Source organism: Mus musculus, chromosome 13 (assembly GCF_000001635.26).
Source record: "Mus musculus strain C57BL/6J chromosome 13, GRCm38.p6 C57BL/6J".
Taxonomy (NCBI): Eukaryota; Metazoa; Chordata; class Mammalia; order Rodentia; family Muridae; genus Mus; species Mus musculus.
Genome location: NC_000079.6, coordinates 52,729,319 through 52,757,205, shown reverse-complemented (window position 1 = coordinate 52,757,205; position 27,887 = coordinate 52,729,319). Strand labels below are relative to the sequence as shown.

At 46.0% G+C, this 27,887-nt stretch overlaps 1 long non-coding RNA gene across 1 annotated transcript; it reads left to right on the top strand.

Annotated features, from left to right (window-relative positions):
• Window positions 1-27,836, top strand: BB123696 (expressed sequence BB123696). Its single transcript, NR_027893.1, has 3 exons — window positions 1-250; window positions 24,077-24,174; window positions 25,877-27,836. It is a non-coding gene; the product is annotated as an expressed sequence BB123696 (long non-coding RNA).
• Window positions 27,837-27,887: the final 51 nt, after the last annotated feature.

Sequence of the window (27,887 nt, the reverse complement as noted above, 5' to 3'; positions counted from 1 at the left end):
AGATGAACATGGCTGGCACTGGCTGTGGCATGCAGGTGTGCTTCCTGAGGGCCACTGCAAGTTGGGGGCAAGCTTCTGCATGCAAGTCACCTGCATTCACTCGGCAGGGAGGACGAGAGCACTTGGCTACCTGAAGTCCACGCTCCATCTCCCTGGAGCAATGCCCATGATCACAACGACTCCCATCACCATTATGAATCAAGGCTGCCAGTGAAGCTCTGCTGCTGTCCCTCAGCCTGACACCTGATTTGTAAGTGACTTATATGATTCCATTGGGAACTCAGCAGAGTCCTATTGACATTGCCATTCCTTTTCTCTGTTCATGGGTCCATAACTGAAGGAGAGAACTGGTCCTTCAGCTGGAGTCCCATGTCTCTTACCATCCCACAGGCATTCCAGAATCTAGCTCCCAGCCCAGGTTATCTACCAACTTCTGAGTCGGGCTGTAGAGGAATAACCCCTGTGGAAATTCCTGGCTGGGGGTAGGGGTATCTGGTCAGAATTGGTCCCACTTTTCTGGGTCACACACAGTGGACATGCTACATAGCTCTCGTGCTCTCAGGAATGGAGAGCTATTCCCTCAGGACTGGAGCAGTTGACAGTTGGTTGGGGTGATTCACTGTCTTCTTGTCTCAAACCCTCCCCCACCCCTACTTTGCTGGTACAGTAGAGGTGGCTCCTGTCCCCAAGAAGTCATGTTAGCATCTTGAGACTATCCATTAGGAATTCCCACTCACTAAATTAGAAGCTCACTATTTCTTTTGTTACAAAAATGAGTGCCCCCAGAGAGGGACCTCCCCAGAGAGTCACCTCAGAGAGGCAGCCAGTAAAATGAGTCCTGCAAGGCGCCTTGCTGTGAGAGATCTTGCTGGCAGAGCCCTCTCTCCCAGGAGTGAAGTGCATCCTCACAGGGCCTCAGCCGCTGGCTGCCATTTGAAAAGCAACACTTCTGTAGAGCTAACAAGAGCACTTGACATTTTCAGAGGCTTCGAGGAGGACTCGAGTTGTTCTTGTTCGTCGGTTAACTGTGCCAGGAATTTAGATGATTGGTGAATCTCAGCTGCGTGTCTGTGGTGAGATGCCTCGGTTAATGACTCCACAGAGTGATGTGTTTTACAACATTCAAGGGCTGCCACACAGTGAACTCAGATACTCGGGCCTTTGTTGCCAGAACATTGCATGGCGCAGGCATAGGAAGCATGTCGCCATTTTCCTACGCAAAACTGAAAACAGTAACACAGCCTAGACTGATGGAGGGACACATGACAGCATGCCTCAACCTCCTGTGGTTTTAGCCTGGGCTTTTTTGTCTGCATGCAGCCCTGTGTCTCCACCTCCTGCATGCCTTGCCTGGACTGCAAGTAACTGTGTCAAAGCTTCCGGGTCTGTTCAGCCCGGCCAGCCCCTGTTTAGAAACACCTAGCATGGGGTCATTGTCTCCCAGCTGATTATCTTAACCTTGAGTGACAGCCACCCAACTATCTGTCCATGGAAGGACCGCTACCGATCAGATCCACACTTACCTCAGTTGGTTCAGACGATGCTGGAAACAGGGAGATGAGACTGGTATCAGACTCTGGGAAGCTGTGTTTTCAGCTCTACAGCCCCCTCTTGTTTTGAGGTGTAATTTATGAGAAGGTAATACAGTGTTGGGAATCCCAGCGCTGTCTCTGGGGTCAGGTCAAGGTCCCAGGCCTAGGACTCTGTCAGCAAGAGCGCACACAGCGCAGGTGCCTGAACGCCCTGGGGCCCCCTTTGGAGCTGGTGCTTGCTCCATGCTTCACCTCAGTGTGCATTTTGTTTCTGTAAGTGAATAGTCTCAAGTTCATTATTTTTCCGGGACACAAGGCAAGCACACTTGCATCCCTTGTGTTATGGTTCCGATGGATCACCCAAGAGCATACTGGGAACTTGATCTTCAAGATGATAGGGGGCGGGGCTGATGAGAAGCAAATGGTCCAAGAAGGTGAGGTAAATTAATACCGCTCTGTGGAAGTAGGCCTGTGACTGTGGGGTGGGCTTAGCCCCTCCCCATTTTTTCAGTCTCTGTTTGCTTTGATTCTCTGCCTTCCCTCCTCCTCCTCAGGCCACACCACCCTCTCCCATAGATATAGTACAGTATCTAACATGTGTAGATGCTGCTGGCTTCTGGACTGTGAATCACGGTGTTTCTGTTCACTGTAAATTATTCTGTCTGTGGCGCTCTGACATAGCAGCACAGAACAGACTGTCACTTGGCTTGGCCCTGCTTGAGGTGACAGCAGCCGCTGCAGATAGCTAGCCTAAAAGTGTGAGCTCCCCGCTCCGGATGGCTTCCCCTACATTTGGCTGGTGGCCTCTGAGCTGGCTCTTCCAGGGACTCCAGACCAACCAGCCCATCTTACTGGTCTCTCTTCAGCCCTTCCTAACTGCCTCTGCTTCATCCTTGTGGCTTGTGCCACCCTGAGGGCTTAGGTCTTTGACTCTTCAGGGACTTGCATCCCTGTCCTTGTCTCTCAATTGTCAGCTGAATCTCTGAAACTCTCAACATGTGCCTGCAGGCCAGCCTCTCTCCTACAGCACCGGGCAGACAATCATTGTATTCCAGTGTATTCCAGTGGCCCAGGTTATGCTTGGCTGATGGAGGACTTGACTATGGCTCTGTTCTTGGGGAGCCCTGAGCGGAGGAAATGACCCATTTGTAGCTGTCTGACTGTGAAGTGAACAGCCCAGTTGAATCATGGGGTTTGCCAGGAACTCAAAGTTCTGCTAGAGGACCATTGAGTGGCTTCCCTCTTCGTCTACTCCTCAAGTTTGGGGTGGAACAGCCTCAATATGCAGAACCTAGATGTGTCAGGCAAAGACCTCTCTAACTGGACACACCCTGAGCATGCTGGGGTAGTCTGCACACTGATCTCTTGATGTGTATTGTAATGTGTATTGAATGAGACAATCTGCCCGTACAATGTGACCTTGCTCCTTGACTTAAAACTATTTGTTAAATAAAGATGCTGACAGCCAATAGGTGGGCAGAAGAGATATAGGCCGGGTTTAGGATACTGGGGCTTGGGATCTGAGAAGACCACTAAGAGAAAGAGGAAGATGGAGAGAGAAGAAGCCGCTATAGGGGTAAGAATCTTAAACTAATGGCCCATTTGGGTTGGCTAGTTGGAGTTAAAAACAGCCCAGACAAACAGAACATAACAAATCATATAGTAGGGTTATTGTCAGGGAAATAGACATAATACCATACAGGATAGATATCTGCCCAACTCTAGTGCTGATTAAGGCTTATTATAAATTAAAGGTTGTGTGTGTCTTTTATTTGGGAACTAAATGATGAAAGGCAGGGTAGAAGCCCCTAGCTGAGATTAAATATGTTTTACAAGTCAGTAGTACTACTGCTTGACTTGGAAGGAGGCTAGTCCTCTAGCCTGGATAGGAGCAGAACTTCCAGCTGAGCAGAATTTGACCTTCCCAGAGTTGGAATTGTAATGTTTTTCGATAGCTGTCTCTGTTTGGGAATCCAGGCTTGGGTGGTACCAGGTTTGGGGGGTGTCATGGCATGCTTCATCAAGAGCTTGTAGAGTTTGGGTAGAAGCCTAGGACAGGGGCCCTGGGAGAGCCAGGTACCCAGAAAGGGTGGGCCATAAAACTAACCCACTACCCTGGGGTGAGGGGGGAAACGTTTGATTGCAGTTGTGGAAGCTGATGTCTCTCACAGTAGTGTCTGTTCATAGGTGAAGCCTGAGAGGCCACTCAAAACACAACAGAAGTACAAATTGGTGTCAAATTAGGTGTCAATTTAGCACAGTTTCAAATTCCTTGGTGAATCAGGTAAAGAGCCTGTGTCACTGGGTGAGTGGGCTTGATGTGGGTGTGGGGACAGCAGAACGGGGCTGCCATCAGCCCACAGCACTGTGGAGAACACAAACACTTCAGAGGGCACTTGACCTTTTCAATATAGAGTTGTAGAATCCGAGAGAGGGAGTGACACTTCACAGGGCAAAGAGTCAAGGCGCCATCCACGAATTCTGCCAAAGCAGCTCCTGCCTGCATCCCACTCCACCCTGACCCCCGGGAGGACCTGACACCACAGTAACCTGTGAACTAAGTTGGAAGTTACCCAGTGATCACAGACTGTTGTTACTAGGGTAAGCTGAGAAACGGGCTAAGAAGCCAGGGAGCACCTTTGTCTCAGGAGGAACCCAGAGCCACTCTCATCTGGTGGGCTAGGAAAACTTTACCTAGTGTGCTGAGAACCGATGCTGCCCAGAGGAGCTGAGAACACTGTCGCCTGGGTAAGCTCACACACCTGCTACCCTGAGGAAATGATACAGCTCTAGTTTTGAGAGCCACTGCTGCCTGGCAGAGGTGTGGTGTGACAACACTGGAACTTGGGGACAGAAGGATAGTAGTAAGGGGGTGGGTGTGAAAACTTACGCTGTGAGAAGTGAGAACGCTGGTACATAGCAGGTTGAGGACACACACCTCAGGGCAGGACATCACTAGGACCTTGTGGAACTGTAAGAACATTGATCCCTGGGAAATTGAGATCTGGTATCTGAGTGTTGATAACATTAGTATCTGGGGAGAGGTGAGAGCATTGGTCACCTGGCTGAGCTAGGAAACTGTTCCCTGAGGTGCTGAGAACCACTGATCCCTGGAGCCGCTTGGGACACTGTCACCTGGGTGAGCTCACACACCTGTTGCCTGGAGGAACCAACACAACCGTGAGGTGGAGGAGCCAAGAACGACTGGTTATCTGATAGAGGTGAGAACCTTGTTACCTGGGGAATGGTGGTGGGAACAGCAGGTACCTGGGAGAGGGACTGGGTGAGATCAGTGTTACTGTTCTGCTGTGTGTGTGTGTGTGTGTGTGTGTGTGTTGGGGGAGGGTAGTGATAGTAACACTGGTACCTGGGGGTGGGGGGGAGGAACACTGGTACCTGGGAGGTGAGAACTGTTTCCTGGGTAGTGGTGAGAAGAGCAGGTACCTGGGGGAGAACAATGGTGTGCTAGATGTGTGAGCAATAACACTATGAGAACAGCTGTTACCATGATGGAGGAAACCAGTCCTAGCTGGGAGAGGTGATAACACTGTTAGAGCTTAGTGTTGCCTGAGTGAGCTGAGATCATTACCTGCTTGAAGGAGCTGTGATCACTGTTATCTGGGTGAGTTTAGAACTACTACTAAGTGGATGATCTGAGAATAATGCTACATAGGAGGATTGAGACCACTGTTGCGTTTGGAAGCTCAGATACCTGAGGTATCTGAGAATATTGTAGCACAGGAAATCAAGACCATTCTTAATTCTCTGGTCTGAAAAAAGTTGTTACCTGGGGGATATGAGAACGTTGTTACCTGGGAGATCTGAGAAGACTGTAATCTGGGGTTCTGAGGATATGAAAAACCTGCAGGGATAAAGGCCATTGTTACCTGTCTGATCTGAGAACATCTTGTCTTTGTGAGATCAAAAACATTGTTACTAAACTGAAGTGAGAACTTTGTAACCTGGGAGAATCAAGACCATCTTTACCTGAGTGATCTGAGAACACTGTAACTTGTGGGGATAAAGAACATTGTTACCTGGGTGATCAAAAACTATTGTAATCTTGGGGGATCAAGGCCATCTTTATCTGAATTATCTGAGAACATTGTAACCTGGGAGAATCAAAATCATTGTTACCTGGCTCATAGAGGACAGTTGTACTGGCTAGTTTTGTGTCAACTTGACACAGCTGGAGTTATTACAGAATAAGGAGCTTCAGTTGTGAAAATGCCTCCATGAGATCCAGCTGCAAGGCATTTTCTCAATTATCGATCAAGAGGGAAAGGCCCCTTGTGGGTGGGACCATCTCTGGGCTGGTAGTCTTGGGTTCTATAAGAAAGGACCCTGATATAGCTGTCTCTTGTGAGACTACGCTGGGACATAGCAAACACATAAGTGGATGCTCACAGTCAGCTATTGGATGGATCACAGGGCCCCCAATAGAGGAGCTAGAGAAAGTACCCAAGGAGCTAAAGGGTGGAACAACATTATGAACTAACCAGTACCCCGGAGCTCTTGACTCTAGCTGCATATGTATCAAAAGATACCTGATTGATCTGAGAACATTTTAACATGAGAGAATCAAGACCACTGTTACTTAACTGATTTAAGCACATTGTAATCTGGGGAGATCAAAACCTTTGTTACTGGGGGATCTTTAAACATTGTAGCCTTGGGGGATCTAGAGCATTTTTATCTTAATGATCTGAAAACATTGTAACCAGGGTGATTAAGACTATTGTTACCCGACTGGTCTGAGGACATTGTAACTTTGGGGGAACAAAGCCATTGTTACCTGATATGAAAACATAGTAATGTGGAGGACACCAGTATCATTGATTGCTACCTGATTTGAAAGTGTTGCAACTTGGAGGGGGTCATGACCACTGTTACCTAGTTGATCTGAAATATTGAAACCTAGGGGGAGTCAAGACCACTGTTACCTGGCTGCTCTGAAAACACTACAACTTGGGGGATAAAGTCAATGTTATCTTGCTTATCTGAGAATTTTGTTACCTGGGAGAATCAAGATCATTGTTACCTGACTAATCTGAGAACTTTGTTTCTTTGGGGGATAATGACTATTGTTACCTGTTTGGTCTGAGAACATTGTAACCTTGGGGGAATCAAGAGCATTGTTTCTCCACCAGTATGAAAACATTGTAACATAGGAGTAAAAGACCATTACTACCTGGCTGATATGGAAACGTGGTAAATTGGGGCATATAGTTAATTGAATTGTTACCTGGATGATCTGAGAACCCTGCAGCTTGGAGGACAAAGTCAGGTGTTACTAAGGTTATCAAAAAACATTATATTCTGGGAGAATCAAGATCTAATTACCTAATTGATCTGAAAACACTGTAAAATGTAAGGATCAAGGCCATTGTTACCTGGCTAATCTGTTGAGATTGTGATTTGTGGAAATCAAGATGATTGGTACCTGGCTGTTCTGAGAACATTGTAACCTAGAAGAATCCTGACAGTTATTAACTGACTGGATTTGAGAACATGCTAACCTTGGAGGACAAAGACTATTGTCACTTTACTAATCTAAGAACATTTAAATTTGGGAAATGAAACTATTGTGTCCTGACAGATCTGAGAACATTGTAAATTAGGAGAATCGAGTCTATTGTTACTTGACTGATCTGAGAACAAAGACCACTGATATGCATAAATGATCTAAGAACCTTGTAGATGGGTATGGCGGTGTCTAAGACCATTGCTACTCGATTTATTTGGGGATACTGTAACCATGGAGGAACGAGAGGTTTGTTATCCATTTGAAAGCACTATAGTGTGAAGGGTAGGTATCGAGACCATGATTGTTACATTACTGATCTGAGAACATGGTGACTTCTGGGGATTCAGACCATTGTTACCTGGATGGCTTAAAACTATTATAACCTAGGAAGAAAAGAACTATGTTATCTGGCTGATCAGAAAACATTGTAGCTTGGAGTATAAAGTCAGTGGTGACCAGGTGTCTTAGTTAGGGTTTTACTTCTGTGAACAGACACTACAACCAAAGGCAAGTCTTATAAATGAAAACATTTTAATGGGGGTGGCTTACAGGTTCAGAGGTTCAGTCCATAATCATCAAGGCAGGAACAGGGCAGCATCCAGGCAGGCATGGTGCTGGAGGAGCTGAGAGTTCTACATCTTCATCTGAAGGCTGCTAGCAGAATACGGGCTTCCAGGCAGCTAGGATGAGGGTCTTATAGCCCACACCCACAGTGATTCACCTACTCCAACAAGGACACATCTTCTGATAGTGCTACTCCCTGGGCCGAGCACTATAATGTGATATACAAACTATCACACCAGGCTTATCTGAGAACATTGTAATTTGGGGGGAATCCTGACTATTGTTATCTGACTGATCTGAGAACATTGAAACAATGGAGAATAAATTGTTACCTTGCTTATCTGAGAGTATTGTAACCTAGGAGAATCAAGACCATTGTTACCTGACTTGATCTGATAACGCTCTAAAGTATAGGGGTAAAGGCCATTGTTCCCTGGCTGATCTGAGGATATTGTAACTGTTGGGGTAAAGAAAATTGTTCACTGGCTGATCTGAGCGCACTGTAACTATGTGCGAACAAGACCATTGTTATCTGATTTGAAAGCACTTTAATTTGGAAAGGTTCAAGACCATTGTTATGTGCCTGACCTGAAAACATTGTATCCTTTGAGAACCAAACCATTCTTACCTGATATGAAAACATTGTAACATGGAGGGAGCAAAGAACATCATTAGGTGACTTGAAACATTGTAACCAGGAGGGAATCAAGACCATTGTCACCTTACTGATCTGAGAACAGTGTGACTTGTGGTGATGAAGACCATTGTTGCCTGACTGAGGGGACACCATTGTTTCCTTTCTGATCTGAGGCTACTGGAACTTGTGATGAAGACCATTGTTACCTGGATGATCTGAGAATGTTATGTTAGTTGATCAAGACCATGTTACCTGGCTGATCTGAGGACATTGTTACTTGTGGGGATAAATTAAGACCATGTAATTTGGATGATCTGTGACTACTGTAACCTTGGAGTTATCAAGCCCAGTGTTACCTGACTGATCTGCAAACATTGAAGCTGGGAGGATAAAGTCCCTTGTCACCTAGCTGATCTGGAAATATGGTTAAGTGGGGATATAGTCAATTATTACCCGACTAATACAAGAACATTGTAACCTAAGAAAATCAAAACCATTGTTACCTGACTGACCTTCAAAATTTTCAACCTTTTATGCACTAGAGACAATTTTTACATGTCTGATCTAAGAACATTATAACATGGGAATCAAGATCATCGTTACTTGACTGGTCTGAGAAAATTGTAACCTTGGATGATCAAGGCTGGCCTGACAACAGGAACTTGTGAGGATAAAGACCATTGTTACCTGATGTATCTGAGAGCATTGCAGCCTTTTAGCATAAAGACTGTTGTTACCTGGCTGATCTGAGAACATCAAACCTGGAGAGAACCAAAACCATTGTTATGTGACTTCTCTGAGAAAATTATATCCTTGGGTGATAAAGACCGTTGCTGCCTGTGTGATCTGAGAACAAGGAAACCTTGGGAGATCCTGACCACTTTTGCTTGGATGATCTTAGAACATTATAACCTTGAGAATCAGCACCATTGTTACTTGACTGATCAGCAAACACTGTAACCTTTGGTGATGAATATCATTGCCTGGATGATCTGAGAATATTGTCACCTGGTGTCTTAGTCAAGGTTTCTATTCCTGCACAAACATCATGACCAAGAAGCAAGTTGGGGAGGAAAGGGTTTATTCAGCTTACACTTCCATACTGCTGTTCATCACCAAAGGAAGTCAGGACTGGAACTCAAACAGGTCAGAAAGCAGGAGCTGATGCAGAGGCCATGGAGGGATGTTCCTTACTGGCTGACTTCCCCTGGCTTGCTCAGCCTGCTCTCTTATAGAACCAAGACTACCAGCCCAGAGATGGTCCCACCCACAAGGGGCCTTTCCCCCTTGATCACTAATTGAGAAAATGCCTTACAGTTGGATCTCATGGAGGCATTTCCTCAACTGAAGCTCCTTTCTCTGTGATAACTCCAGCTGTGTCAAGTTGACACAAAACTAGCCAGTACACCTGGTAAAATCAAGACAAGTGTTACCTGATTGATTTGAGGAAGTTGTAACTTGTAGGGACCATTGTTACTTGGTTGATGAGAGAACATTGTAACCTTGGGAGAACATTGTTACCTGACTGATCTAGAACACCTTTAATCCAATGAGACAGGCATGCTGATGTCTGCATTCAAGATTCAATCTACAGAGCATAAACCAGGATAGCCAAGCTTAGGCAGTGAAGGATTTAGAAAACATAAAGCTAGTGATAATGTAATAGTACAAGGGGATCATATTCTAGTTCCTGTAAGCAGCAGAACTCGGCAGCTTCAGCCACGTGGCTCTGGCTCTAGAGTTAAGAATGGAAGGAACTACTGGGAAAATTGATGCTGGTTAGCTGGAGCTAAGGAATTAGTGGTGACTAAGAAGATACCAGCAACGTTGAGGTGAAATCTTCTGGAAATTGTTTTCTGGGAGCACAAAGAAGCTGTGCTTAAATACCATTTTCTCCGACTGTTCTGAGAACATTTTAACCAAAGAGAATTGAAATAATTGTTACCTGATTGATCTGAGAAAATTGTGATTTGTAGGAATTAAAGACCATTGTTACTTGGCTGGTCTGAAAACATTGTAACATTCAGTTATCAAGACCATTGTTACCTATTTGAATTGAGAACACTGTAACTTGGGGGATAAAGACCGTTGTTACCTAACTGAAATGAGATCATTGTAACCTTGAGATATCAAGACCATGGTTAAGTGATTTGAAAACTTTGTAACCTAGAGGGGATCAAGACCACTGTTTTCTAACTGATTTGAAAACATTGTAACCTGGAAGGATAGGACCATGGTTATCTTAATGATCTGAGAACATGTAACTTGTTGGGGCAGAGACCATCCTACCTAACTGAACTAAGAACATGGTAACCTTGGGAGATCAAGACAATTGTTACCTGGCTGATCTGAGGCTATATACCTTGTAAGGATAAAGACCCATTGTTACTGACTGGTCTGAGCACATTGTAACTTGGATCAAGACCATTCATTGTTTTCTGATCCAAGAATACTGTAATCTCGGAAAATCAAGACCATTGTTACCTGGTTGATCTAAGCAAATTGTTACCTGGGGAATTGAGAACCTTTTAACCTGGAGGATTTGTACCCTAGGAGATGAAGACCAGTTTTATGTGGGTGATCAAAACCATTATTACCTGCGACTAAAGACCCTTGTTACCTGGGAGGTTTAGCTATTTGTTTCCTGGGGTACCTGGGGAATCAAGACCATCATTACCTGGGACACCTGAGAATACTGCAGTCTTAAAGATCAGCGAGCACAGGATCATTGTTACTAGGGGCATCTGAGAGATTGTAACCTAGAAGATCAAGGACACTGACCTGGGAGATCAACATCACTCCTGCCTGGGGAATTTAGAGCACTCTTACGTGTGTGTGTGTGTGTGTGTGTGTGTGTGTGTGTGTGTGTGTGTGTGTGTTGGGGAGGGAGAGATGAAGACCACTCCTAACTGGCTATCTGAGATCACTGTTACCTGGGACATCTGCCCATTGTTACATGGATGATATCAGAAAAAAAAAGTGATGGTCTTATCCCCTAGATTACAATGCTCTCATGTGGTCCAAGTAACAATGGTCTCAATGTCCCTTGTGACAATGTTTTCAGATCCCTCAGGTGACAATCCTCTTAGATATTTCAGGTGATAACACTTTTAGATGCCCCTGGCAAGAATGATCTTGATCCCCAGGTAACAAGGGTCTGGATTTCCAGGTTATAACATCTGCAGATCATCGGGGATAAGACCATCACTTTTTTGGGAAGATGGGAACACCAACACTTGGGGAAGCTGAGAACATTATAACCTGTGGTATCAAGACTCTTCTACCTGGGGAGGTAAGACCGTTGTTACCGGTGGTATCTGACAGCATTATTACCTGTAGGGAACATGACTGTCATCTCCTGGATGATCTGAGAACATTATTACCTAGGAGATCTGAAAACATTGCAACCTGGGGAAATATTGCTAGCAGGTGAATCAAAATCATTGTGACTTTGAGCATCTGAGAACATTATGTGGGGCTTCTGAGACCACTGCTACCTGGGAAATTTGATAAAATTGTTATCTGGAAGTGGCATTTATACACCAAGAAAAATGCTCTCAAATGCCCAAGGTAACAATCGTCTTGATACACCAGGCTACACTGTTCTGAGATTATTCAAGCTAACAATAGTCTACAATGCTCTCAACAGCCTTGATGTCCCAGCTAAGATTGATCTTGGGGAAACCAGGGGATCAAGACCCTTGGGGATTGTAACCTGGAGGATCAATATTGTTACTTGGCATGTCTAAAGATTATTACCTCGGAACCTGAGAGCATTGTAAACTGGGGTTCTAAAAGCATTGTTGTATCAGTTGTGAAGACAAGTATTAAGTAGAGGATCTTAGACCATAATAACACAGGGTATTGGAGACCCTTGGAACATGAGGTATACCACTGGTAACCTGGAGATCTGAGAGCGTTGTAACCTGGGGATGTCTTAGAGCACTGATACATTGCATATGAAAACAGTTATTACCTGAGAGAATCTAACACCACTGTTATCTGTGAGATCTGAGAGCACTACAGCATGGATGACCAATAAAACTGTTACCTTGCTGTCCTGAGGCCACTGTTCCATGGGAAAACAGACTATTATTGCCTGGGGCATCTGAGAGCATTGTAACCTGGAATGGTGAGACTGTTATTACCTGGGCATTTGAGAACACTGTAACCCAGGCAACATGAGGACCCTGTTGCCTTGTTTTCTGAGAATATCATTTCCTGAGGAGTCTGAGAGTTGTCACCCAAGGGAGCTGAGACCACTGTTACCTGGGGATTTGGAGCACTGTAATCTAGGGCATCAGAGACCATTGTTACATAGGGATCTGAGACAGGTAGCAAACCTGGGGGATCAGTTACCTGAGAGACCTGAGCCCTGTCTTACCCATGTCATCTAGGAATCTTACACGAACTGTACTGAGACCATTTTTGCTGAGAACGGTTGATGCCAGGTACCTGTATGAGCGGAGGAACCACTGTTGTCTGGATGCATTGAGACCACTGTTACCTGAGGGAGGAGAAAATTACTTTTGCTTGGAAGAACAGAGGCCACTGTTTGCTGCCTGTGCTAAGAAGCGTAAGTTTCCTGAATGGCAAGTCTCTTGTTACCTGGGCAATGGATACTCTGTGCACTGGTCTATACTGAGGACACAGCAAGTCTTTGCTTCCTAACACATTCTCCTTGTAACAGAGGGGATTTCATCATCCAACCAGGTCTTGTCCAACTCCAGCACATTTTGTCAACATCCTTTGAAGACCTTTTAGGAGCCCACAGTGCTTCATGTGTTGGAGGTCCCTGTGCCAGCACTTTCGAGACTGGGGACTGTGGGGAAGCCTGCTCTCCTAGTGGTGGTCTTCCTTTCTGTTATATCTTCCCGACCTTCAGAGGAGCTGACCACATACACCCTGCTGAACTAGACCTTCATGCTCATGCTGGGTGGCCACAGGCTCTTCATGGACGGTTTTCTGTGCAAATTCCCTGTGTTTTGCAGACAGATTTTAGGACATTTTAATTAAAAAGAAATCTACTTGGAATCTTGCCAACTAACAAATACCATGGGTAGAGAGGATGAAAGAGCACAGCCACTCAGCAGAACTCTGCCATGGCTGGCACTCACATTGCTAGAGAGCATGCTCTGCTGGAACCCAGATCTCCTCTCTAGCACCCTCATGGCATCACCACTGATCTTGGGAGAAGGGAGCCGACTGCCTGAAACGCATGACTGGCCCCTCGGTCCTGACAAGAAGATAGGCGGCTCATGTCCATTTTAAGAGTGATACAGAAAAAGATATGTGACTTTTTGAGCATCACCTTTGCTCAGAATGAATCCTTCCAGACTCACCCAAGCTGTTTGATATACTAGTTATTCCTTATGGCCAGCCAGCATGTCGTGGATGCTCACACCATCATTTGCTGAACAGTGCAGCCATTGAAGGACATGCTTTCCAGCCTTCTTGCTTTTGTGGACCACTCATGGACAAGGTCTTCTTTGTATGAAGGTTTTCAGCTCTCCAACGAATGTCCAGGAACACCCAGGCTGGACTACCTGGGAGCTGCACATTTTTATTTCATGAGAAACAGTTTCACTCTCACCTAGGGACAGAGCTGTCTTATATTCCTGTCAATATTTCTTACTTTGGGAGGGAGAATGGTGTGTGTGGTTATGGAACAGTAGGTGCTAGGGATCTGAAACATTCAGACTCTGAGCTCTGTGGGGTATAGATATACCAAGGCTCATATGCCAGCCGACTAGAACAGCACACCCCAGCTGCAGCAGAGGACCATACCTATGTCACATCCCTGCTAGGAAAGTATTCTATCAAGATGATGAAATTGGAGAAACACAGTCAAACACATAAATCTATCATCAGCTATGAATAAAAAAAATCAATTGAAGCATCGGTGCTATTTAAAACAAGATCGTGAACCACAAATTCTTAGGATAGTGGCCAATATCGCAGCTATTTTTTTTTCTAATTTTGGACTTTTGGTCACTACTGTTCTAGTCATCTTCTGAAGGCCCCCTCACCGCACCCCACCCATACACATACACAAGAGCCAAGGAAGGCTTTTTCTTTGTGTAGAGCTCTGGCCCCACATCAAGGAACATACCACTCAGGGAAATGTGCCTTGGACTGCAGGTTGGCTGAAGAGCAGCCTTGCCAAGCTAAGTAGCAGGGAGTAGCTGGTGTATAGGGAGTAGCTGGTGTATAGGGAGTAGCTGGTGTATAGGGAGTAGCTGGTGTATAGGGAGTAGCTGGTGTATAGGGAGTAGCTGGTGTATAGAGAGCAAGGGACCAGGCTTGCGATCTCCTGACTGGGGACTCTGAGATGGGATACATGGCTCACAATGTATGTGCACATGGGTATGTGCATGTTTGTGTGCATGTTCCTATATGGGGTGCACATGCATATATGTTGCGTGCAGACAGAGGTGGTGGTCCTCAGGCATTGACCACCTTGAGAATTTCTTCCTGGTTTTGTTTTATTTCGTTTTTTTTGGGGGGGGCACAGGATCTCTCTGGCCAGATAGTCTACAAGCAGCCTAGGCTGGCTAGCCAGCGAGCCCTGGAGAGTCTGTCTGCCTCTGACTCTCTGTCCTTCTCTACCCCTCTCTGCCTCTGCCTCTGTCCTCACCAGCCCTGGGATCACAAGTGTGCACCACAGTGCCTGCCCTGAGTCTTCCCACCTGTAAGGCAAGCGCCTCACCGGATGCACTGTCTGCACAGCTTAGGACATCAACATCCTTTTCTCTTTTCTTTTTCTCTTTTTGAGACAGGGTTTCTCTGTGAAGCCTGGTCTGTCCTGGAATTTGCTTTGTAGACCAGGCTGGCCTAAAACTCAGAAATCCCCCTGCCTCTGCCTATCAAGTGCTGGGATTAAAGGTGTGCATTGTAACCACCACCTAATTTAGCTCACCACATTAAAAAATTTTTTTTCTTCTCTCATACATTATATCCAGACTACAGTTTTTCCTCCCACATCTCCTCTCAGTACCCCTTCCCAGCTCCCTTCTTCCTCAGATCCATTCCTCAGTTTCCCTTTGGAAAAGAGCAGGCTTCCCAGGGACATCAACCAAACATGGTGTATCTTCTTGCAGGATGACTATGCATATCCTTTCACAATAAGGCTGGATAAGGCAATCCAGTAGGAAGAAAAGGGTCCCCAAAACAGGTAACAAGAGTCTGTAGGCATATATTTTTCACAACCTATCTTAATAAGGCTTCAACTTCCCCTCTAGCCCACCAGCCACCACAGAGGGAGTGGAAAAGAAAGAATAATAGGATACAGGGGAAGTGAAGCTGTTCTTTGGGGTGATGCCAATCTTCGTTATTCTCAGTCCAATTCACCAGCAAACATCAAACATGAATCAGCAGCTGCAGTCCAGCCAATTCAGCTGACAGCACACACAAATCAGCAAGGGCAATTCAATCCAGAAGAAACCCCGAGGCTCACCAACCTGCCCAAGTCCTCAGAAACCACAAGAAGCCTCAGGAATCTCACTAGAAGTTCTTTGGTGAGTTTCTCTCTAAGAGGACTCCATAGGTGAAGCTCGGCAATTGTAACGTGAACCAATACAAGCTTCTCACCAGCAATGAGTAGCAAAATGGATCGAGGCAAACCAAACCTCAAGCTCCCACTGTCTGTTGGGTCATATTAATGTTCCTTCTAAGCATCATTCATTCTTTCATGTGTTTCCTATAGGAAAATATTCTTTCACCCGTGTCTGCTTCAGCATTCTTTCACCCGTCTGGCCTAGAAAACCATCATTATAACCTAATCAAGTCTCCAAAGAAACCAGAAATTTCCACTTTAGAGTCAGAGACAGTTCCCACTCCCACTGTTAGGAGTCCCACAAGAAGACCAAGCTATATAACCATAACATATATGCAGACTACCTGCTTGTCAGTTCAGTCTATGAGCATTTATGAGCTCTGCTTAGTTGATTCTGTGAGTCATTTTCTTATAGTATCCTTGACCTGTCTGACTCTTGCAAGCCTTCCTCCTCCTCTTCCTCAGAATTCCCTGAGTTCCACCTAATGTGTTGGCTGTGGGTCTCTGCATCTGCTCCCATCAGTTGCTGGATGAAACCTCTCTGATGAAGATTATGCTAGGAGCCAGTCTACAAATGTAGCAGAGTATCATTAGGAATTGACTTTCTAAACTTTTTTATTATTGTTTGTTTGTTTGTTTGTTTGTTTGTTTTGCCGTTAGTGTTTCATTCTATCCTAGGTCTCTGGTTCCAAGCAGGACAAATTGTAGGTTGAAGGTTTTATGGCTGGGTTGGTTTCCCAGTCCCTCCACTAGAAGCCTTGCCTGGCTAGGGAAGGTGGCCAGTTCAGGCTCTGTGTCTCCCATTAACAAGGAGTTTTCACTAAAATCACCCCTGTAGATTCCTGGGAGTTTCCATTGCACTCGGTTTTTACATCACCCCCAAAATGATCCCCAATTCCAGGTGTCTCTCCCAGTACTCTCCTCCCCCATCCCCTCACCTGTTCCCATCCCCACTCACTGCCTGTCCACCCTGAAATCTGTTCTGTTTCCCCTTTCCAGTGAGATCCATCCGTCCCATGTTGAGCCCTCCTTTGTTGCTTAGCCTCTCTAGGTCTGTCTGTTGTAGCATGATTATGCTTTACAGCCATTCTAATATAAGCCAATCCGTATATAAGTAAGTCCATACCATTGCCCCTCTTTGTGGCTGTGTTAGTGTTCTGTTCAGGAAGTTGTCTCCTGTGCCAATGAGTTCAAGGTTATTCACCACTTTCTCTTCTGTTGGGTTCAGTGTATGTGGTTGTATGTTGAGGTCTTAGATCCTCTTGGGTTTCAGCTTTGTGCAGGGTAATTGATATGGATCTATTTGCTTTCTTCTACATAGGAACATCCAGTTAGACCAGCACCATTTGTTGAAGATGCTTTCTTTTTTCCAGTGTGTATTTATGGCATCTTTATAAAAAATAAAACAAAAGAAATAACCCTCCCCCCCCACAAGAATCAGGTGTCCACAGGTGTGTGGATTTACATTGGGTCTTCAGTTCCATTGATCCACACTTGTCTGGTTTTTATGCCAGCGCCGTGTGGTTTTTATTACTACAGCTCAAGGTCAGTGCTAAGCTCACCACCTTTCCAAAGCCGCGTGTGAGATCAGCCTGGCAGTTACAGCCTGCTGTGATACTTAGCGTTTGTGGGTGGAAAGCTGGGACGGCCACCTGCAGCGTCAGCGGAGGAAAGTGATAGAAGATGATGGGTCCGAAGAGAGGCACATGGACCAGGGATGCTGGGTCTGAGCCGTGGCCAGGGTCAGGCAGTGTGCTTGTGGGGGCTGTGGTCCTTCCGTCTCTGGTGTCCAGGAAACAGACCTCTATGAGAGTACATATCATCTCTCACCTGTGCTCATCTCGTTCACAGTGAAACCATTCCTTCAGGGAGACACTGGCCTCTGTGACAGACACTCCTATGACCAGGAGCTTTGCCACATTAAAATGTGATCTATCCTGTTAAGCTGTCTTTTACAAAGCCTATAAATAACCCTGGGAATGAGGTCCCGGGACAACCTGTCACTATTACTATATTAAAACAAATATTGGTGATTTACAGCCAGGTTATTGAGGTGGCCACTGTGTCCCAGGACCTCATTATCTCCCCCAGTGTGGCTCAGGAAATGGAGCCTGACAAGGCCCTGCCTGGTGACCTCCCTTTCTTGGAGCTCAGCTTCAGTGAGGACAGATTCATCCCGCCCCCTTTATGGCCTGGCTACCCAGCTAAAAATAAAACCTCATCTTCTCTGCTTTGATGCTCTAATGGCTCCAGGATCTTCCACAGATAACAAACTGTGTGGTGATAATGCTCCGTAATTTGTGATGGCATGGACTGATGAAACTGCTCACCAAGTAAAGGTGCTTGCTGCCAAGCTGGACAACCTGAGTTCGATTCCTGGGACCTACATGGAAGTAAAAGAGAACTAAGTCATAAATTGTCCTCTGACCTCCACATGTGTACCATGATGTATTTGCACACACACACATGCTACAATGTAATCTTTTAGAACTTACATGTACTTGTATAGAATTTATGTAATCTCATGGGCTAAAAATCATCTCTTAATTGCTTGAAATGCCCACTATAAGTTCTATGCAAACAGTACTACCTTACTACCTGTATTGCCTAGGGACAGTCCTGGAAAGTTCTGTGCCTCCTCAGTATAGAGGACTGTTATAGACCTAATTGCATCCTTGACCTCCAGTTGGCTGAACCTGGCAACCCATAATTATGATGCTGATTTCATATAGCGCTCAGCTCACCCTTCCAGGGATTCTCACTTAACAGGAGCTGAGATTCGTACTGTGCTTGCAAGCTAAAGAAAGTTCCAGTGGTTTCCTGCATGCAGGTTAAGCTGCCACTTTCAAATGGGGGTAAAAGATACTTTCTTGGCAGAAGGTGAGACTCCTGGCTCAGAATCAGAGGACAGAGGGTTCTTTGGATCACATGTCCCATGGGATTTGCAGAGAGGGTCACAGGACACTGGCACACACAACAATCTGCATTCCAGGGAGGAAGCCTGCGTTTGTGCATGCATGCCTGCATTCTATTCAGAAGCAGGCGGTCTTTTTGACGCTGCAGCACAGGCAGGGCCCTGAGATCCAGTGAGATGGGATTGTCTCTCTCCCAGGTATCAGTACAACTACAGTCTGGAACAGAGGCTAAGTCTCCTTCATCCTGATGTCTGCCAGGCTGCCAAAAACCTCTAGACCTCCGTCTGGGCAGGGACCGCGGATGAAATCCTTATTACCACAATCTATCTGAGTCAACACCTCCGAATTTTGCAAGCAGCATCAGTCCTCACTTTGATGACAAATAAACAAAGTGGGTCCTGTGAGGTCACCACAGAGTCCCAGTGCTTGGCTCTTTGCTGGGGCAAACTGGTCTGCCATAAAGAGTCCAGTCGGCTGCCACATTCTTCTGCAACAGTCAACCTGAGATTGCATCCTTCTCAGATAGGGTCCAACTATGCCTCTTCAGACACCACTGAGGACAGACAGAGTCTGGTGTCTCTGCACCAGGCTTCCTACTGGGCTGTGAGGACTCTTTCTTTGCTGTGACTGATGAGGTGCCCACACTTTAATCTTCACCCTCCATCTCTGGCTGGATCCTGGTGGGAAGACTTCCCTCTCTGAACAACGTGTCTCCTATCAACTCCTTCCAAGTGTTCCTTGGGATCTTCTGCATTTCAAACTGTCTTGGCATCCGCTTCTGCAAGGGCTAACTTGATGATGTGACTGAACCAAGATGCCCATTGCTTGATGATGGATAATCAGATAAATGGAGACAGAAAGCTACCTTCAATATCTCCGTAGTCAGAGAACCGGGATCTCACGGAATGAATGCCTCTCGGGCCAGCACTTTTCTTTATCACAGAGCATGGGACAGTCCATCCAGGGGTGTTTCAGTGTCACCTTCCCCTTTTCCGGGAACCTCTTCCCAACCAGAAGCCATGTGCAGACTGTGTTCAAGCTGTATTCCTGGTTGAACGGCACAGAATTTCTTGTCATTGAGGGTTAAGCTCAAGCTCACTGTCCTGCCCAGGTCCCCATGGCCTTCTTAGTCCTGTAGTTTGAATCTATCCTCCATCGGATGGTAGCCTTTATTACCACTGGATGTATGCAATTCCCAGGCACTAAGATAACCCATCCAGTGTGTGCTGAATAGAAATCTATCATATGAGTAACGAATGGGAAATGTTGATTTATGCGGAGTCTAACTCAGTCCCACCTGCTGCTTCCTCTCCTGTTACCTTTGGGTTTTTTTTTTCTCTCAGGTGCCCTCTGTGATTAAGGGTCCGTTTCTTTCCTTTTTAAAGAGTTATTTTATTTTTAATTATTTATGTGCATATATGTATATATCTGTGGGTGGGTCTATGTGCACATGAGTGGGCAGTGCCTGCAGAGGCCAGAATAGGATGTCAGATACTGTGGGGTTGGAGTTACAGGCATTATAAACCATCCATTGTGGATCCTAAGAGCTGGCCTCAGGTCCTCTGCAAGCGCAGCAAGTGCTCGCAATGGCTGCTCTTTGCGCGTATATTACTATCGACTACACTACTATTCCCTTAGCTGCTCATAGGAGTTGGAGATCATCAGTGATTTGTAGCTGCTGAGGCATTCATAGGCTCCTACCCAGGCTTCTCAGCATCTCCCTAGGAATGTCTCACCCCAGAGTGTTCAGAGACAGGGATGCTGTGACTCAGGAAACTCCGGGACGGTGAAGGAAGAGCCTTGTAGTTGCAGGGGCTCCTCAGACTAATGGTGGACTCTCTGGAGCTTGTCACTGTGACTGAGACATGGAGAGTGCTTTGGTCAACCCATTGGCCACTTCTGAAAACACTGAGATCCACCCTACCTCCACTCCTCAGGCTTTTTCCTGGAACAGGCCCTGATCATTTAGAAAATGTCCTGTTTGTCTGTAAGCCAACACCCTCCCTCAGCACACCATGTTCCTGGACAACCAAGGTCTGGCAGGGTTTTCAAACTCCTGGGGACGTGCAGTCCGAGTTCTCTGAGCCGTTTTATGGCATGTCTCGGAACCCACGCCTAAGATCCTCGTGAGCCAGCATGAGAAGGCTTTTGGACGTCCATCCGCGTGGTTAGTGGCACTCCTCTGTTTATCCACCTTCAACCTTGGTAGGGAGCTGCAACCTGAGATCATTGTTGGGGGAAAGAAAGGGAGAAGGGTTATGCTGGCACCGAGCCCACTCAGTGATTTCACCCAGCAGGCCTCTTGCTCAACACGGTCTGCCTGAAGCTAGTCTTTGCTTATCCCCACCGCTGCTCCCAAGGCTTTGGAAAACACTCTTCGCTTTTCTGTACTGCGTGAAAGAGCATCTCTCAGCGTTCCACTGCCGTCCCTTGCTCGCACCCCTCCCTCTCCCACCCCCCATGGTCTGTTCATCATTCATCTGGAGCCGTCTCTCTGGTTCTCACCACTCCCTCTTCTGTGGGCATGTCGGTTGTTTTAAACAAAAAAAGAGAAGTGATCGCACAGTGTGCCTTTCTCGCTCAATATTTTATTGGGGGAAAAATTCCCCAACTGCTACTAAAGATCTTCAATATATCACTCCTCTTGGTTGTAAAGTATTTATTACAGTATTCTATCGTGGGCCATAATTTGCTTCACTAGCTCCTATTTTCTGACATTTAGGGTGTTGTAAAAATTATACCATCACAGTAATGCTACAGTGAACCTCATTTGATGTGAATCTTGGCACATCACCAAGATCATCTTGGCACGGGCTGATCAACACCCTCACTGGGTATAGAAGAGGATAAGAAGCAAGCCTTGTCCTGTTAAGCCACTGAAGCCAGGGGCTGTTTGGTACCAGCTGTGTCTCATGGTTGGCTAACAACGAGCCTGAAGAAGCTCCAACTTGGGAATCTACATACCAGCATTTCGGGGAGACCCAGGCTTGCTCTGCACCCACTCTTCTGTGCATTTCAGTATCACAGCCCCATTGGTCCAGGCCATGTGGCCCTGCCTGCCTGAAGACTGAATTAGTCCATGTGTCTATGGAACAGAGGCGAGCAAGCAGGTTGGTGGTGTCAATGTCCCTGGTGGATGAGGGTTTGGCTTTCGCTCATGATGCACGCCACAGAATTTTGGTAACATCTTGAAGAGTTTATAACTTGTAAATAGCTCTGCCCCACTGAGAAGCCTCAAACATCATTATCCTTACTGTTGACCTAAGGTCAATGTTGTTTCCTTGATGTTTGCTTGAACTGAACCTTAATTTGATTTGAAATTTTATATTGTTTGCTATCGTTGAGAGTAAGAATTTTTTCAGATGTGTTATTCATTTGATGTTTGTGTTATCTGTGGATATGTGTGCACCTGTGCCCAGTATCCTTCCTCAGGAGCCATCTTTTTTGTTGGTTTGGGACACAGTCTCTCACTGAGACCTGGAGCTCACTACATGGGCTGTGCTGGCTGGCCAGAGTGTCTCTGTCATCCCAGGGCTGGGATGACAAACTTACATTGCCACGTGGGTTCAGGGGATGGAGCGCAGGGTCCCATGGTTATGTGGCAAGCACTTTACAGGTTGATCTCTCTCTCCAGCCCCTTGCTTGTATCTTTTCAAAGTGATGCTGAACAGAATGGCGACCACAGAGCCATTTCCTAGTTTGGGAATGCCCAGGACATTTTCACAGACACTCTGGCACCCATGGTCAGGGAAGGTGAATGCCTCAGGAGAGCTCAATGGGGAATAGAGGGTACAGGGCACTCTCACATGGACGGGTATGGAATTCAGCACCTCCTCATGCCTGTGGCCTGCAGCGCTCATGCTGAAGACCTGAGAAGCAGCTCTCTCAGAGGGGGTGGCTCCTGTGGAAAAGCTCCATGGAGGGAGAGCAGACAGGTCTTAAGGCTGACTGGGAGCTAGAGGTGGCTCAACCGGTAAGTGTGCTTTCCCTTCCAGCATGAGGCTCTGAGTTCAAGTCCTTGGCATGCATGTCAGAGCCAGGTTTAACTCCAGAGCTGTGAAGGGTGGAAACAGGAGGATCTCTGGGGCTGGCTGACTGACCCTAGCTCCCTGTTTACTTGAAGACAATATTGTAGCGAATGATGAGGTAGGACACCTGGTCACTTTGGATCTCTGTGTACAGGCACAGGTTTGAGCTCTCTCTCTCTCTCTCTCTCTCTCTCTCTCTCTCTCTCTCTCTCTCACACACACACACACACACACACACACACACATACACACACACACACACACACACACACGATCAAAAGAATTAATGTTAGTACATATGGAATACGACAGCAAGAAATGCTGCCACAAGTCTTTATTTTTTTCACAGAGTTGCTAATCACAAGGTGATTTTTCTGACTGACTTTCTGGTTGTGAGGAAGTGTAAAATGCTCTCAGGGTGCCAGAGGTAAAGACACCAACTGTGCTCCTGTGTGCGTTCTACGCCCGTGGAGCCAACCATTGTGGGTAGGGAACGTTTGGTCAAGTCTGTGCCTCGATTATGTGCAGATCTTTCCCCTGTCACTTTGCCTAGGTGGCACGATTTATAAGCCATCCGTGTACTTACCTTCATTATGTGTGTGACAGAGAATGGAGGCATGGTGACAAGGCGTGCATAGTCTGCAACACTAAGCATTTTACAGACGACATTGGAGCATCTGTGGATTCTCAGGGGAGGGAGATACCGAAACCCAAGGCTATCAAAAGTAGACCTATCAAATACACATTAGAATGCAGCATGCGAGCACTGGGGCTGCTGGGATACAGCTGGGCCAGTTGTCTTAGTTAGGGCTTCTGTTGCTCTGATAAAGGCTCAAAAAAACCATTTTAGGGGGAAAGGGTTTATTTGGCTTACGTACTCTCAGTCACTGTCTACTGAAGGAAGGTAAGGCAAGAACCCGGAGGCAGAACCGAAGCAGAGACCGTGGAGGAACACTGCTCACTGACTTGGTCCCTACGGCTTGCTCAGCCTGCTTTCTTTCTTTTTTTCTTTTTTTTTTCTTCTTTTATGTTTTTCAAGACAGGGTTTCTCTGTGTAGCCCTGGCTGTTCTGGAACTCACTCTGTAGACCAGGCTGACCTCGAACTCAGAAATCTGCCTGCCTCTGCCTCCCGAGTGCTGGGATTAAAGGCGTGCTCAGCCTGCTTTCTTATTGAACCCAGGACCACCTGCCTGAGGGTATCACTGTCTGCAGTGAGCTGGGGCCTCCCACATTAATCATTAACCCAGGAAATGCCCTATAGACTTACCTGCAGGCAACTGATGGAGGTATTTTCTCAACTGAGGTTCCTCTTTACAGATAATCATGGGTTTATGTCAAGTGTTTAATTTAAACAACTGCGCTCCAACGTTTAGAGGAGAATAAATTCTTGGAATGGAGATGAAATGTCCAGCTTGGTGAGTGAAACAGCAAACACGAGATCTCTTTGACTTGAATACAGATGAACACTGTTATATATAATACATGAGAGACTGACACATCTACTGGGTTTCATGAACCATTACAAACAGACTACCATAGGGGCTGGAGAGATGGCTCAGTGGTTAAGAGCACTGTCTGTGCTTTCAGAGAAGCCAGGCTCAATTCCCAGCACCCCCGTGGCAGTTCACAACTATCGGTAACTACAATCTTCAGGCCTCCGGGGGCACTGCAAACATGTGCACACACATACATGTAAGATGAACATACATATACACAGCTTTAAAAGACTAAAGGACTGACTTGGGGCAGGGATTAGGGACAGCCAGGAAGACACAGGTAGACTGTACTGAGGATTAAATGGCACACAACTATGAATCTAGGAGGGCTTCGGCCCAGGCCTGTGATTCTAGCACAGGGGGTAGGGGGTGTATAGAGGCAAGGAGTTCAAGGTCATCCTTGAGAGAGTTGGAGCTAGCCTGGGCTACACGAGACCCAGAAAACCCAAACAATAGAAAGTAGCAAACACAAAGCTAGGGGTGGTGGCCAATCACTGTGATTCTAGCACGTAAGAGGCTGAGAAGGGGTGTTGAGTTTGAGGCTAGCTTGGGCTGCAAATTGAGATCCCGTCTCAAAAACAAGACGCTATTAAGAGGGGGAAAGGAAGAAGGTGGCAGGAGAGAGGAGGAAGGGAGGCAGAGATAACCCAACAACAACAGGAAACTCTTTTAAAAAAAAACCAGACAATTCCCTCTCAAAATGGAATTGAAGAGTGAATCTAAGCAGACCATAAACCAGTGAGGAACTAGCACGGAGGATATAAATGCTTCTCGGCTCAGCGTGGTATAAGTGCCAGGAGCAGAGGGTTTGACCAGGAATTCTACCAAACAGCCAAGGAGCAGTTCCCACACAGAGTGTTCCAGAGAGGTCTCTCTCTGACCCACCTTTTGGGGAACTGCTTTATAGAGTCACTCCTGGACTATGGATATGCAGCTCCCCTCAAGTTCAGAAACCCTTACGTGGTGGCACATGTGTCTGCCGTGTACTACAGGAGGGGACCGTGGCAAAGTGGCTTATTTAAGTGGCTGTGCATTGAGAGTCTGTTCAGATGGTTTCCCACAGTAACCATTTACATCCTATGGCCATTGGTAGGTCACCCTTCCCAGACACTGGGTACAGAAACAAGACTCTGCTCACTGTTCCAGAAAACCGCTACATACAGTCCAAGATCCAGGCCATACAGAGTAAAATATCAGAGTGTTTCAAATTCTTATTTTAGTTTTTATTATTTTTAATGCATGTTTTGCCTGCTGGTATGTGTGTGTGCCATGTATGTGCCTGGTACTCGAGGGGACAGGAAAGGGCATTGGATTCTCCCTGGAACTGGAGTTACAGAGGATTGTGAGCCACTGCGTAGGTGCTGGGACTCAGATCAGGCCCTCTGCAAGAGTGAGAAGTGCTCTTCACTGCTGAGCCATCTTCTCAGCCCCCTAGAATATTTTCTTTTCTGTCTTCACAAAACCAAAAACCGAAACCCCGAAGTTTACCCTTGTTTATCACTGCTGTGTTTTATTTGGTCTATACATTGTAAATGGTTAAATAAGGTTAACACCTAAATATTCAATTATTAGTCCTTTATGTGAAAATACTCAAAATCTTTTTTTTTTTTTTTTAATTCAGGAGGCCAGCTATGGCGGCACTTGGGAGGCAGAGGTGGGAGGATCTCTGTGATTTGAGGCTCGCCTGGTCTACAAAGTATGTTCCAGAACAGCCAGGGCTAAGTATGAGACCCTGTCATTCTGAGTGGCATCCTTCCGATCTGCTTCCCATGTGTGTGCGTGTGTGCAGCTAGGGCCTGCCCCACTGCCCGTGGCTTCTGAGATAACTCCTAAAGGAGGTAAAAGTGTTGTTGGAAAAGTTCACCAGGAAAAGAACATTCCCGTTACAGAAGAAAATTGCAAAACTGAGACAGAAATAAAGACCACGATGCAGCCACAGAAGAATCTCGACCTTCTTGAACACTGAAAAGCTAGCTGCTACGGTTGTTTCCATTACAATAGGATTCTCAGTGAAAATCGAGCCTTATGCGTGAGATCAATCAGGTAAGTTTGTACAAACGGGCATTATCTGTAGCAGGAACAGCAGGGCCACCTCTGTGTAAACGCTGGGGGCCACACAGCCACTAAAAGCACCCCCTGCAGGAGGACCTAATTGAGGACTGCCTGAGAGACCAAGGATTGCTGCTGCAGACAATGCCAGCCAATCAGGAACTGCTGTTTAGAGGAGATGCTTGCTTGGGACCAATGGGCCATAGGTGGAGCGTATTAAATGAGCTTGCAGCAGTGCTCAGATGAGCTTTCTGAAGAGTTTCTCTTCTGCTCCTGGAGTCTGTGTCGTTGATTCTGCTCCATCTCCCCCCCCCCCCCGCCCCCCAAGGGCAGGTAGGGTCAGGCGTCGAGTGGTCCAGGACACGGGTAGCGGAATCTTAACGGGAGTCATCAGGTTCCTTTCCCACTGAGAATGCAAGTACATTTCTCAGAGGTCAGTTGATCTGGTAAAGCATCTCAAAGGCCTGAATCACTCCGTGATTGTGGACAATTGGCTGAACCCCATCTCAGTGGAAGGTAGTTTAAAAAAAAATGAAGAAAACACTCAACCAAACCACGTGAATGCCAAGAGAGAACTGCCTTCCTAGGACGCGAACAGATCCTAGTGCGGGATTAAGGAACGTTCTGAAGTGAATATGTCAGGCTGGGAATGACGACGTTCGTAAAGCATGGGTGGAATGAAGAGAGACACCGATAAAGGAAACATCTGAGCCTTTGATTTCCCCTGGAAACTGTGCAGTGGAAACGCTCATTTCCAGTGAGGCACATCGTTGAACTGCACCTATAAATTTGACAGATGAGTATTTGTGTAGCCTTCTAAGTAAAGACAGCAGATTCTCCATTTCTTACCGAGGATTTGATTTAAATAAATGTGCCTATTACATTTCCTTCTTCATCTACACCCTGGGCATTTTGTTTAAGAAAAGGGTTACTCAGTTTGTTTGTTTATTTGTTTTTTATTGAAATATAAAAGGGAAGCCTTACATAATGAAAATGCTTCATTTTGTTCAGGCCGGGGGTAGAAAAAAACAAAGGAATTGTTTACCTGTAACTGACTGACATCAGCTTCCACTAATGTAAAAATCAGAGTAAAACCAGCACTTTGGCATAAAATTTGAATTTGCACACTAACTCACAACCGCAAGAGAGCGGCCATCATCGATCACGGGTTTGAGCAATGTGAGCATCACACACGACCATGCACTAGTAACCAAACCACAATGGTATTACCTAGATCTAAGTATATTTGTTTGTGAATATAAAATTGAAACAATAAATGGCAAAGCGTGTTTGTGTGGTGGGTACTGCCATGGCTTTGATGGCTTATAAAAATAATAACTATGGAAATAGTAGTAATCACTATGACACAAAGCTTTTGAAATCCATCTAGTCCTGCATTCAATTAAGTTGGAGTATTAGTCTAAAAAAAATAACGTCGTTGCCATCTCATTTTTCAGCTTCATGTCATGTCTAATTGCATCTTAGTACCTCTTTTCCCTCCTTAGTCAAAGAGATTAACCATCTAAAAGTGGAGAATAATTTGTCAATTGTCCATCTTTTCTCTTACTGCTGTGAGATGTTAA